The 15,068-nt window shown below is 40.1% G+C and overlaps 1 long non-coding RNA gene across 2 annotated transcripts in view; it reads right to left on the bottom strand.

Moving 5' to 3' along the window:
- Window positions 1-10,633: 10,633 nt before the first annotated feature.
- LOC149269447 (uncharacterized) overlaps window positions 10,634-15,068 on the bottom strand; it is a 43,678-nt gene continuing 39,243 nt past the window's right edge. For both annotated transcript variants that reach the window (XR_016269611.1, XR_016269610.1), the window contains exon 4: window positions 10,634-13,187. This is a non-coding gene — a long non-coding RNA (uncharacterized LOC149269447). The remainder of the gene's footprint in view (window positions 13,188-15,068) is intronic.

Raw genomic sequence — 15,068 nt, forward strand, 5'->3', positions numbered from 1 at the left:
CAGTGATTAACATTTAACGAGCTGCTCGAGTATCGAGTCTCAGCTATCAATTGTGAATGCTGGCGCCCCAATGCGCTGGTAGGGTTAACATTTAGGCATCCGAGCACACCCAGTAAATACATACCTATATCAGCCATATTCTATAGTGTGTGTGTGTGTGTGTGCTATCTATCCCAGTAGTTGTCATTTAGTTTACTATTTACTGTCACGCTCTCAAGTGAGCTTCAAGCCTTTTGCTGACGATGGGCATAAAGCGTCGAGCTGAACTGGGCTGGGCCTCGGTCTCTGCCGGGCTCTGGGTCTGGGTCTGAGCCATATGTGGGCTGGGCCAAGCAGCCAGATCAATTGTTGTTGCCATTCAATTAATTTTGAAAAAATGCGTTTGCTACTCATTAGATAGTTTACAATTGACTAAGTGAGAGGGCAATAGCAGCTAGAGCTTACTGTAGTACACAAACTTACTTTAATTGGAATTGAGTGGCTCTATCTCTCTCTCTCTCTCTCTCTTCATTGCCTGCAATTCAGTTACTGAACTGTTGACTCAATATTGTAGCTGAGTAAACATATTTCTGTACTTCAATTACTGTTTAATGTTTGATCATCTCCATTAGACTTAATCTCCTCATTAGATACCCTGCGGAGGACCAAGCGAAGGGCAGAGCCTACATTATTGAAATTAAAATTATTCAGTTTGGTAATAAACATAGTATTTCTTTAGTTTTGTTTTATAAGAAAGAATAGCTACATTTTGTTAATGATCCTAGGTTTGCTTTAGAAGCTTGTGATGTATAACTGATTTCAGTTCGTTTGATAAACCTAGCATAGTTTTTTGGTATCTGAATCCAGATTTTCAACAATAAAAGTTGATATACCCGAACCCATAAAATGGGAAATAATGGTTTGTGAAAGTATGTAACAGGCAGGTCATCGACCCATAAGTAATATATTCGATCAGGCGACGAGTGATATAACCCGTCGTGTCCGTCGCATGATGATATAAGTAGAGGCTGTGGCATGCATAATAAAAGTCACATTTTTTCAATAACACATCGACTTTTTATCGAGAATAATCGAAAATCGACATTGTTTTAGCCAAATGGTATATAGTGGATACAGATTTTGTAAAAACGCATTCCAGTACAAGACTTTGCTTGAATGAAACGACATATGATTAGCGCTGAAAGTTTTGCATTAAGTTGTCTACAAGAATTTACAAATAAATTTTAATTTGTCAAATCAGCGCGCCCATCGCATCGTGCTTAGTTAGCAACGCGTCTATAAGGCATGTGTATGTAGTTCAAAAAAAGTCCGAAATTAGAAGTTGGAGGTTCAAGTAGAGCTTCTTAATATATATTATTTTTAATATAATAATTATAATAAATTCTCTACGAATAACTAACAAATGTGAATAATAATAATAATAATAATAATAATAATAATTATAGTAATAATAATAATATTAATAATAATTTTAAAATGTTTTTCTCAGATCCTAACAGTTTTTTTTCCCAAAATATTCTATTCAACTTCTTGACACCAAATGTATTCACTTTTCGTTCATACTTGAGTAAGAAAGCGCAAGAGTATTACCTCTCATGGGATATTTTCTTGCTATTTCTCTCTCATAATGTTTTTCTAATTTTATTAATTTTATCGCAAGATATTTGTTAGCAGTTTGAGTCTCTATTAATATATTATTATCAACAAACTCTCAGGTATCTCTCTTTTCATCTCCACCTCTCTGTCTCTCTCTCTCTCTCTCTGTCTCTCTCTCTCCTCTTTGCACAAGAAATGCAGCTGCTTGGAATTTGTGTTTGCCAGCTGACCAAGTTAAGCTGTTGCTGCTAGTGTTGTTGTTGCTCGTATTGCTGTTGTTGTTGTCTTTGCCATTGTTTGTCAAACGTCAACCGGCTGTAAAGTTGACTAACTTAGCAGTCGCAGCCCCAGTTTCAGTGTTCAGTACTCAGTTCCGGCTGCCTGCGTGCCTCCAACTTCCCCTGCCACCCAAAAATATAAGAAACAAAAAACAAAAATTGTTCAGACTGAAAAATTGTCTCGACCAGGCGACAAAAACGCCGCGTCAAAAGCAAACATTTTGCGCGGCACAGTTTTGATTTATGAGCTGAAATTAAATTAACTGCTGCAGCTACAGCAACAACAACAGCAGCAGGAGGCAACACCAACAGCAGCAGCCACAAGAATTTCAAGCGTTGAAATGGACAACAAAATACAATGCCCCAAGTCCAAGCTGAGCTGTCCAGTTCCAGTTGCTCCAACTGACAGCAAAGGGAAAAAAAGACACGCTCAAAGAAATAAAAAACAAAAATATCAACTGAAATTGTTATTATTTTTGCCATTCGCTGTTGCTGTTGCAGTTGCAGTTGCTGTGAATATTGCAAGAGGCAACATTTTCAGAAACCAATTCTCACTGAGAACATTCTCATTGCCATTCCCAGCCTAGTCCCATTCCCTTTTCAATTCGCATTCGCCGTTGTTTCATTCCACATTGCGTACGATAAAGTGGGTATAGATAAAGTGTATCTGTATATATATGTTTTGTAAGCGCTTATCGGTAAATATATAGTTGTATGCATTTTGCTTGCTCATATCAGCAGCAGCAGCAAGCAGCAACAGCAACAACAACAGCAGCAGCAGCTGCCCAGCTCCCAAGTTAAGGCGTATCTATAAAATGCATATCTCTTGCTGTAGCTTATGTATTTCTTGTTTCTCTCTCTCTCTCTCTTACTGAACAGCCCAAAAGCTGCGAAATGTGCGTGTGTAATTGTTGCTGCTTGATGATGATGTTGCCGATGTTGCTGGCGATATTGCTGCTGCCGCTGCTGCCGCTGTTGCCTTCAGCTTTTGCTGTTTTGTTGCTGGTCCATTAAGTCGACATGGAGTTGGGCGCTTGGGCTTTGGCGCGTTGCGTTTTTTGAAAGTCTTACCCGTTCGGCGGCAATTTTTGTAGCATTTTTCTCATATGCTACAATTTATTTTTATTATTTTTCTGCCATTTTATTTTGTTTTTTGTTTATTTTCTGTTTTTATTTTCCGTCTTACTTTGTCAAGCTGCCTGACGCCGTTTAGTCAAAAGGTTTTTGACACTGCAACGGCTCGAAGGTCTTTCGAGTGGTCGACAACAACAGCAACAGCAGCAACAATAAGAACAGCAGCAACAGTAAGAACAGCAACAACAATAAGAACAGCAACAACAATCGAGGCGCTCACCAGGAATTGAGAGTTGGATATCTAACATAAATGTTCTCATATCGCTTAACTTTTGATTTTGAGACCAGACAACTAGATGTCAGGAATATGTCTCTCATCTTAGAACACAATAATTCACTTTACTCATTTTACTTTTATTATACTATATGTATTAGTTGCTTCGCAACTTTGTTGCTCCTATTGAACTCCATTCATACTATTTCTATTTCTATTTCCATTTCTATTCATATACTAATTCTTGCTTTCTTAGATTATTACATTTCTATTTCTATATATACTTCATATTTAACTCCATTTATATCTCTTAGATATATTCCTCTTTTTGGCTTTGATGTTTAACTAGAAATTTGTCTAGTCAAAAAAAAAAACATTCTATTAAACATTTTATAGATGTGTTTGCAACTTGTGTATGAAAAAGTTTCTAGCCAAGAAATCGAAAGCCATAGCTAAAGTCAAAGCTAAAGTTTTATAAAATAAAACCCATATTAACTGTTTATAATTTTCTTATTTCATATTTACAGCACATATATAATAATAATAAAAATCAGTTATTTTAGTCTATCGTTTGTGTATTTATTTACACATGTTTTCTCTCTTTCTTTCTTAGTAATTTCATAATTTTTAGCTAGTTTCCGTCACAGTTTATCATCTAACAAAGCTCGTTTCAATTCCTCTTTCTCTCTTTCTGATTCCCTTGCCCTCTCGTGGCCATTTTTGCATTTCGCTCACAAGAAATAGGCAGCACTGCACCTGTTTTTTCTGTCTTCTTTCTAGTTTTAGCTTTTACTAACACATTTATTCACCGATCTAGTTTCTTTCTAACTTCTTGGCCCAACTGCAGCTCATATTGCTGGCTTAGAGCCAGAGTAGCCCAATCCAATAACTTTTCGTGTGTTGCACGATTTGGAGATGACTCTATGGTCGTTTAGCACTTGTTATGCTGCCTGGCTGCCTGACTGGCTGGCTAGCACGAATCACGTATTTTTCTGATTTGCCAGCTATTTTTCTGGATATTTGGTACGGCGCACGTAGGCGGATTTCTGCATGCGAAATCCGCTAGCGCTATGCATGCGTTTTAAAACGCACTCTTTGTTGTTGCTCCCTGGCGAAGCTTTTGAGTTTTTTTTCTAGTGTTTTTGTTAAATTTCTTTAAACGTTTCCATGATTTCCATGGTTTTTCCAGATTTCTACGTACAATACTCGCCAGCGTTATGCGTGCGGTTTAAGTCGCTTTCATTTTCTTGTCTTTCAGGCGGAGTGTTTTATTTACTTATTATTAACTATTATTGGTAATAACTGTTTCTTTTTTGTCTTTCCCAGGACAACGGCAGTCTCTAGCAAGTAAATTTCACATTCGTGGTTAGTCTGTATGCGTTTTAAACCGCATTCGTTACTTTATTTCGTTTTCGTCGTTTCGCAGATTTATTTTCGCAAAAGTCGCTAGCGTTATGCGTGCGTTTTAAATCGCCATGTTTTTTGTGGCTGCCCCGCACTGCGCTTTGCTTTGCGCTCGTTTTCGTTTTTTGTTTGAGTTGTGTTTTGGTCTTCCAAGAGCACGGTATGAAGTTCCTACGAGTATTTAAATTGAACGTAGGAACTCTATACCTCGCTGATGGCAAAAACCAGGTAGCATACTCTCTTCTGCTGCTGCTTGCAGCATTTCCTCTTCCACATAAAACCTTCAAAATACACTTTTTCCTTCTTTATTTTCGGACCTGGGGGAATATTTTTTTATATGCTTTTGCACTGCTTTTCGTGCTTTTGGGTTTATTGTTCTTTTTGTTTTCTACACCCGAATTTTTTAGTTTCCTGTCAGTAAGAAATTCATTATCAATTTCGGTTTTGAACCATATGCCAAAAACATTTTCAATTCAAATTTTTGGAAGACTTTTTAACATTTACTTTATAGTAAAATTCAATATTTTTTTAATCGAATCAATTTTCTTATAATTTTCTTCTTTTTATAGGGGTTTCAAATTTGTTTCTTTCAGATTAATTAAAATTTTTTTTTAATATTTAATTTGAATTTGTATAAATTTACATTAATTTTTGCACACATGTTAAGCACTGCTAATCGTTTTTATTTTACTATTTATTTTACTATTAATATTCTTGATTTTCTTTTTTTTTCACAGGCGATTGAATATTTTTTAACTTGGACGATTATACGAAATTTTTTATAATCCCGCAAAAAAAACGAAACGTCAACAACACGGAGCGATTTGTGAGCGTATACTGGCAGCTCCAAAAGCGAACTGAGAAAAACGCAACAAAGTCGCATAGAAAATAACTCGAAATCGGGTAGCAGAACGCGGCGTCGACTGCGGCTGCGCGGCGGCGTCGCTGTCGCTATTCGGTCGCGGGATCGGTATGTACGCGTATGTGTTTGCTTGGTGCCGCTGCAGCGGCTGCTTATCTGCTGCTGCTGCTGCTATCATCAATCGATAATCATCAGATTAGAAAACGTCGACGTTCACTTGGGCACGTAAGCAGCAGCAGCAGCAGCATTAGCAGCGGCAGCGGCAGCAGCCGCAGCTGCAGCAGCAGCGGGCCCCCTAGTCACAGTTAGCAGCAATAGCAATAGCAGCAGCAGCAGCAGCACCGCTACAAGTGCAACTCACACACAAACACACCCACACGAACGAACGATCAAGAAATTCCAGTTAAGCAACAACAAGCAACAGCTACGGACGTTTTACCGTTAACACAACTGAGCACGTTCGCCGTCAATAAGCGACTGACGCCACAAAGCTACAAAACCCGAAGCCGAGGCCGATTGTCGTTTTGTCGCTGCCGCTGGTTGGTTGGTTGCTGTTGCGGCGCAGCGTTGCGCTGTTGCGTCGCTGCTTCTGTTGGTGTGCTGTCGCTGCTGCTGCTGCTGCTGCTGACTCTGTCGCTGCCTCTGCTGCTGCTACTTCGGCTGGTGGTGGTTTGTTGCCCTCAACGCGTGTGTGTTGAGTAGCAAAGCCGTCGCTGCAGCAACATGCCGATGCAGCGACTTCGTGTTTTGTAGCTTTGTCGCGCACGCATCGTATCAAGTATGACGCAAGCTACGGCGCGGTGAAAGCTGTTTTTGATTGTCGTTATGAAGTTTCTGGCCGCTGCGGCGCTGCAGCACTCATTGCTGTGCCCGCTACTTCTGTTGTGCTGCTTTGCGTGGGCGCCGCACGCGTTGCCAACTCAATTAATAGCAAAATAAAGCAACTTTTAATTAATGAAAATTAAATAGTGAACAAATACACACACGCACACACATGCACACATCCGCATATGTGTGTACAATGTATAAAAGCGCACACATTTCAAGGCCAACAGCATCCAACAGCAGCAGCAGCAGCAGCAGGAGCTGTGCAGCAATAAAAAACAACAGCAACTCTCTCGCTTTCGTGAAGGGAGTTCGATGATCTGTTTACGATTGTTTCGCGGCTCTTCGTCGTTTGCCCGCTGTGGAGGTTCTTTATTGTTGTTGTTCTTGTTTGTGTTGGTCGAGTAGCAGTGTGCGTATATACATACATACACGTATGTAGGCCTACGACTCTCGCAGCGCAGTTAACGTTCGCTGTCGACTTCGCGTATGTACAGTAGCTAGCACGCTTCAAGTGTATTTGCACACAGATACACAGGCACACACACGCAGTGGCGTACGAAATGTATGGCTGTGTATGCATGTACATACATACATACATATGTACGAATATGTTGTCATAGATATGTATATATCTAGATACGCGCGCACGTTTGCCGGTGTCTTTTGGCGCCTTATTTTGTTTCTCAGCGAGCGCTAAACATATTTTGGCGCCTTTTTTCGCTGCCGTCGCCGCTGCCGCCGTCGCCGGCGCTGATTAACACCTCATAGCCGTTGCTTTGTTTCTCGCTTCTTGCGGCCAATTCATTAGCAAATTCGGCACGTGCTCGCGTTGCAGGTGTACCCTTTTCTCCCATTTCACTCTCTCTCTCCCTCTCTCTCCCACTCTCTCTCTCTCACTCTTTCTGCCTGTGTCGTATGCATAGTAAAATACTATAAACATCGAGTTTCTAATGTATTCTTCTGCAATTATTGTTTCAATATAGATAGATCTGAGATATTTATCTAGATACGATTCTCTGCCATTTACCGTAAACTCAATTTGCTGGCATAAAAGCTGCCCCTCGCACTTAACCTACTTTCCAGAAGATGAACAAGAAGAAGCACCGTTGATTTCTGATAAGAATTTTGCAAACTTTTCTCCACTGCGATATCCGATAGAGATTTCCACGTATTGTGAATTGTTGGATTGCTTTCGATTATGACACCAATCAGAGAGTATCTACAGATTCTACCAATTGGAAATTAAATTTGTGATCGTCATCTAGATTAGAGAGTATGTTCTAGTCGATAACCCCTCTTATTGTGATTGGTCGACTGATGACATCACGCACTGCACTTATTTATTTTTAAGAATGTTCGGAAATAATCATTCAAATACAATTCAAATTGGAGTGCAATCAGATTCTGAGATCTTTATGAAGAGACACACACACACGCACACTCGCACACTCACACTTTTGCATATTTCTTTAGCTTTTGGCGCGTTTCTCTGTTTGGCTGTCTGTCACTCTGTGTGCATGTGCGTGTGTGTGTGTGTATGGCTGGCGTGCGAAAGTTTGCGTAGCTCAACTTAACTCAACTTTTTGGCTGTGAAATGGCATAATGAAATAAATGTTAACAACAACATAACAAAAACTGAAAAGCTGACACAGACAACAACCTGTTTCCGAGCGCGCCGCATCTATGTATGTGTGTGTATAATGCTATCTACATATACAAAGATATCTACACACTTACACAAACACGTTGCTAGATTTTTGTTTGGTTTGATTTTCGCTTGGCTGAGTTGCTTTGTTGTTGCTTTTGTTTGTTGTTGTTGTTGTTGCAATTGGTATTTGATTTCTGTGCGTTTTTTGAAGGTCAACTTTTATTTCATGTATTTATTTTTTTCTGGCGGTTTTTTGTTTACCTGCTATAATACCCTGTACACATTAAAGTGGCTCGAGCAACCAGCCAAATTGAGCATATTCGAAGTTGACCGAAAAACACTCCTAAATTATTCTCAGCTAATCGAAGAGATCTACGGATTCTTCTATTTATTTTTTTATATATTTATTCCGACTAAAACAAAATTGAGAAATATGGAACTAATCTATTCTCTTTTTTTCTAATCTATTCTCTTTGTATTATTTTAGTCTCTCTTTCTCTCTCTCTCTATATATATATATGTATATATATATATTTGTTGAATATATTTTGAAGTCGGTTTACCGTAGATCGAGATAAAAATTTTTTAAGACTTTCTTTTTGATCTTTCTGATCATATAATGAAGATGTTTGTTAATAACATATATTTAGTCTATTTTTAGTTCTTCTGAAATACCGAAACTCTTGAATAGTGTAATTACAGAGCATTAGGCGGTCAGGCACGCGGCTAGAATTAACATTTTTAATTTTTGGCTTGTGAGTTTAATGAGCCGTTTGCGTGGATATGTAGGCTGATTGGGTGAGAATTGGCAGTTTGATGGGTTGAGTTTTGAATAGTTATGAAACGGTAACTTTTGCCAGAAAACAAATGCAAATCTGGTCTATAAATAACTGGAAATAGCTCAAGTAACAAACTAAAACTGGTATCAATAGAAACCTATGCTCGTTAAATCAAATGTGTGTATTTATCGATAGCCAAAGCTTGTCAAACGACTCTGGTCAAGTCTGTTGCATTAGCTGATCTGATCTGATATGATATGATGGGTACACACAGGACCCAGATATAAAAATGTGAGGTAACTACCTCTACAAGGGCCTGCTCTCGCCTAGCCAGACCACGCCTTCAAATCTCATCTACCGCCATAGCCCCTTCATGGGTAATGTGTCATTGTGGAATGACGTAATTGTCGGGGCAATTATAAAGTTTAATGGAACGATTGAAGACCCACAAACAAAACGCCTCCTCTTCCCATGCACAGGTGTCTCCGGCCCGCACTTTATTTTACCAATTTGAGCTTTGAGCTTGAGCCCAAGAAAAGATGAACATAAATTTGAAATTTATGGCCGACACTTCAGCGCACACCCTGACGGCCTGTTGGAGATTTATGATTGCGCTTATAGGGCTCGCACATACACATACATGAACATACATCAACAGCTCATTTCATAATCCCTTGACTAGGTTTCCATTTGAATATATTATTATTATAACTAATATTTTTTTTATATTTTCTTTAAAATGCTTTTGCGCTGCCATAACCGCATGACTTTTGAAATCTTGGTCAAAACTTGCGGGGAAAAAAGTAAATAAATTATAGTTTGTTATGCTTACGCTGAAGTGTGGGGCGACATTTTGTATACGCTCCTCTGTTGTTCCCCCACAAATACGCCATATATATGTATGTACAATATATTTTATACATACATACGTACATATATTATATACATATAAATCTATGCGACGCGTAGGTGCAGCCAAAAGCCACAACGGCCACACATTTTCATTGCTCGTAACACGCCCCGTTTCGTCGGACCCATCTACCTAGCGAAGACCAATGCCCCGATGGGTATATCAATTTTGATAAGCAGTACAATATTGATGATGCCTTCTTAGCAAACATTCATTTACTTAAAGTTTAAAAAAGTTTCTGATCCTATTTCCATAGTGCTCAGCTTAAGAACACACTATCTACATATCAATAATAATAAATTTAGTGCTTTTTGGAGATGGAGATTGCTTTCTATAAAGCACTTCAAATCCGTGCAGGGTATGAATTAGTCTAGCACACAGCTCCACTCTGTGCCGACTTCGTTTGGTGTCTTTTTTATTCATTTTCGAAAATTTGTTGTAGAAATTTCGTGTTGGCTATTATGTTTTCACTTTGAATATAATTCTTGTTGATCACTCGTGAATTTCAATGGAACTTACGACATAAATCAGCTGCGAAGAATCCTACGCACCAGCTAATGACTTGTATATGCAGACAGATCGTCTCTTTTTCTCTTTCTGTATCTGTTTCTATCTGTATCTGTATCTGTATCTGTATCTGTATCTGTATCTGTATCTGTATCTGTATCTGTATCTGTATCTGTATCTGTATCTGTATCTGTATCTGTATCTGTATCTGTATCTGTATCTGTATCTGTATCTGTATCTGTATCTGTATCTGTATCTGTATCTGTATCTGTATCTGTATCTGTATCTGTATCTGTATCTGTATCTGTATCTGTATCTGTATCTGTATCTGTATCTGTATCTGTATCTGTATCTGTATCTGTATCTGTATCTGTATCTGTATCTGTATCTGTATCTGTATCTGTATCTGTATCTGTATCTGTATCTGTATCTGTATCTGTATCTGTATCTGTATCTGTATCTGTATCTGTATCTGTATCTGTATCTGTATCTGTATCTGTATCTGTATCTGTATCTGTATCTGTATCTGTATCTGTATCTGTATCTGTATCTGTATCTGTATCTGTATCTGTATCTGTATCTGTATCTGTATCTGTATCTGTATCTATACTGTCGTCTGTTGTCTGTCGTCTGTCTGACATCATTTGAATTCACGGGCCACGCTGTGTGCGATTACAAGCTGCTGATAAGCTAAGCTCTCGCCCAGCGCTGTTCGAGGGAAACATGTGTTTTGTATATGTATATATAAATTTATATATACAACAAAGATAAACTCTGGATCGGTAGTCAGATCGCACAGTTTTTCATTTTTTGTGGCATGCGTCTGTTAAGTTCTTGGCCAAGTTTTTGGCACAGTTTTCTTGCGCAAGCGAGACAGCCATAGGTCGACGCCTCCAAATAGATGTCGGTGTGTATGTGTGTGTGCGGGCCAGGCACAGGCACAAACATGGCAGCCCAACTGAGCAAGACAACCACCACAAGCAGCCACGATAAAAGTCACAAAAGTTATGAACTACCCAGAAGGGAAGGACACACATGAGTGTGTTATCTGTGGGGGTGTGTGGCACACATATGAGCAGACACACACACTCTCTCTCTCCCTCTCTCACTTTACTTTGTGTTGTGCGCAACTTCCTCGAAGACTTTCCGTTCATTTTCTTCCCTTTGTATCTATTGCGGTTGTTTGACTGTGCGCCAGTTGGGTCTGGGTTACATGTGTTCGGTTCCTCAGCGTGGCCTATTGATTATTGTTTTCCAATGGATTGACATCCCTCACTAGCCTTGACCTTATCGCTATCCCTGTCTAGCAATGTTCTTATTTTCGGCAAGCCCTCGCTCGGCCTGCGTTGCGTGACTATTAAGTATTTGACTGTTTGTGTTGTTGCCTTTTGCAGAAATGTCTCATCAAAATGATTAATGGCTAATTGTGTACGTGAAGGTGGGAGAGAGGTGGAGTGGGAAAGGGGGGACAGTGTAGGAGCTGTGCTTTAATGAACCACACTTTCAACAATCGAAAAAAAGCTTGAATTTAATGAAAGAGCAAGGACTAGTGGAACCTTTTGGAAATTAGGATTACTTTACTACATATAATATTCGACAATCCTGTAAAATTTCAGTTAGACCACAGAGCTACATCGATAGTTGATGCACTCTTCTTTGGAATCCCATTGTAAAGGTTTTAGATTGTAATAACAAGCAGTATTTCCTTTCATATAATCTCGTATCGTAATCTGCACAATTTAGAAAAAAGCAAGGAACCCCAATAGTGCCTAGAGAAACGTGCCTTATCGGCCTGATTATTAGTGCTTATAAAGCAATTCTCAACAAAGTTCCCTAGTGCAATATATGTGTATATCATAAAAATAATATAATTAGAAGCACCCTCGATAGCGCTACAAATATTGTATTGAAAGGTGAATTAAATCAAGTGTTATTTTAAGGCCGCTTCATTGATGTACAAATATTGTCTTAAAGCCAGCTCTCGAGACGTTAAGACAAAAGCCAACACGCCTTTTCAGTCATTGGCATTGCCATTGGCATTGGCATTGGTATTGGTATTGGCGTTGCCATTTCGAACACTTGCACTTGAAATTCATAATTCGAAAATTCGATTACTTTAGCTTTCTTTGCTTTTTGCTTTTTGTGTAATATTCGCCAACGTTTTGTGCGCGCAAATCTTTAGCTAAATAAATACGTGGCAGCCGCAAAGCTTCCACTTCCACTTCCACTCCCAGACGATCAATTGATCGAGCATGCCAATCATATATACATATATATATATATCACATACATAGGCACTTGGGAATCAACTCAGTCAAGAGCAAAAAATGTATTTGAAATGAGTTCAGCTGCTTTTGTTCTGCTTTGCTCTGTTGTTGTTGTTGTTGCTTTCGGACTGCTTTGTATTGCTGTGTGCGTTTGTTTTGCAATTGAAATTCAATTGAGTAGTACGCGGCAAGGGGCGTGGCCTGGCGGGGCTGCATTTAACTTCTTGCCTCGACTGCGGCTGCGGCTTTGGCTCTGGCTCTCGCCCTGGCTCTGGCTCTGGGTCGAATTCTGCACCATGTAAATGCAAATTCGCGCAGTGCTGGGGGCAAAATACCTTTTGAACTGTATGTGTACCGCACAGCATTCGGACCGAGAGAAAGGTGCAAGCACTGTGAGAGAGAGGGAGAGACAGAGGAAGAGCTAAAGAATCAGCAGCTGCCAGCGCTCTGTTGCTGTCATGCGTTTTAGCAATTTGCAAATTTACAAGTTCTACATACGGGACGCATGTTTAATATCAAATTATGAAAAGGCTGCCTCGCCAGCTGCTGCTGGTGCTCGTACTGCGACTTGCTTTCCTTTAGTGACAGCGATTGCATTTTCGAGTGCCACACGGCAACATTTGTATGCAAATTGCCTGGGCGACTGCACGAGTACAACATGTTGCTGCCGTACCAGTTGCTTTCATTGCTGTTGCTGTTGCTGTTGCTGTTGCTGTTGCTGTTGTTGCTGTCGTTGCCTCATCTTTTGCCTTGCGGTCGCCTGCAAATAAAGAACGCATTGAGTTTTTATTAGTTTTTGATGATGCTCATAAAACGACACGACGGCCGCGCTGATAAAAATCTGTTTGCCTAAGTAAAGTGAGGCATTTAAAACGGGCCCAGCCAGAGACGGGTTGACTCTTTCAATTGAATGACTCAGGCGGGATTTGATTGTGAAATGTAGCTAACCGTTGCTAAATGCCATAAAATGATGCAAGTGTTGAGTTCTCTGCGAGTGCTTGACTTTTACAGCCAGCGCCTGATTGCCCAGCCCAAACCCGCTGCGCGCTCCGACCCCCACGCCTCACTCTCCGAGCCCCGAGGCAGTCAAAGTCAAAGATTTTGTAATCCAGTCAGATGAAACGCCAGACTGCAATTATCCATTACCATTCCCCTCAGCGAGGAGTCGGCTAGTTGGCCAGGAATATGTCCAGTTGCTGCTAGATGGCTCGCAGCTCCAATGATAATAGCTGCAACGACGACCTGCCGCATGCCACACATCACAGTAATTACAGCATTGATGGGAGCGACAGAGAGGGCGGGCGAGCGGGGGTAGAGTGCTACCGCGCTACCTTTTAAACAATTACTTTAATCGTGGCAGCGCAGCAAATGTCATAAGAACTAAAGCATTAAATGGACTCTTAGCTAAATTAACATGCGGCAATACAGAGGGAAACTACAAGAGAGTGAGAGAGAGGCGAAGAGAGGGACAGAGAGATAGACCCAGTGCGATAAGCGCGCAACCTTAGGCGCTGCCAGACGCGCCCCTTTCGTATTGTGAGTACTTGTAAATGTATCTGTATGTGTGTGTGTCTCTCTGTATCAGTGTGTGTGTGTGTCTCTATATGAGTGTGTGCCATTTGCCAGTCTAATGACACAACATTTCATTAAAAATAATTTCACTAAACATTTGACGTATTACGTTCAATTGGCATTTCTAATGACAAACACACACAGATACACACACACACTTACATACACACATGCATACTTTCAGCTTATAGAAATAGAAATAAATGAGCATAATGGTACTAATCGTCAAACATGTATTTAGGTTTGTTGTCGGGTCTGTTAAATAGTTGTTGTTGTTCTTGCTTTTGTGTTGTATTTGGATTTTGCTTTTGGCGCTTGTATTTGATTTGCTCGGCCTTATCAGCGTGTATCGGAGTGTTTTTTTTTTTTTTTTTCAATTTCCTATTGCTGATCAGCAGTCATATAATTATAGTGCTTCTGAGCGGCAACACAGAGGCGTAGCAGGCAACAAGACGAACATCTAGCCCGCTGCAGGTGACTGAACAGGAAACGTGACTCACGCACGAGGTGAGTTGTTAACATTATTTTTATATTTACTGTATGATACTCTCAGCCCCCTTCGCCCCCTTTGCAGACTTTGTTGCCATGCAGCCAGTCCGTTAAAAAAGAAAGAAAATAAACTAAATGAAAAACCGCTGACAGAGCTTGGACAAATGTGTGATTCAAAATTGGTTTTATTGTAGATCGCTATCATATTGTGAGCTCATGTTTTCCCACTAAATAGGCCACTCACACACACACACACACACAAGTGCGCAAATCTGATTGCTGCTTGTTGCAGCTGCGACAAATATTTGCGCGCGATTAGACTGGACAATCACTCAGCAGCCTGCATTAAAGGCCATCAGCTAGCCAGATGTACGGACCGAGCGCCAAACTTGACTGAAATTAAACTATTTGCTGTCAATCAACGTCAGTGCCAAAGCCGAGCCATAAACAATATCCAATTTCTGGCCGCAGAATACTAATTAAATTACGCAAAAAAGGCAACAACAGCAACAGCAGCAGCCTGTTAAAAGTGAAGTGCAAAGCAAATGCCAGATTCTGAATGTGCAGATAAGTACAACAA

Source organism: Drosophila arizonae, chromosome 4 (assembly GCF_054131065.1).
Source record: "Drosophila arizonae isolate 15081-1271.41 chromosome 4, UAZ_ARI_1.0, whole genome shotgun sequence".
NCBI lineage: Eukaryota > Metazoa > Arthropoda > Insecta > Diptera > Drosophilidae > Drosophila > Drosophila arizonae.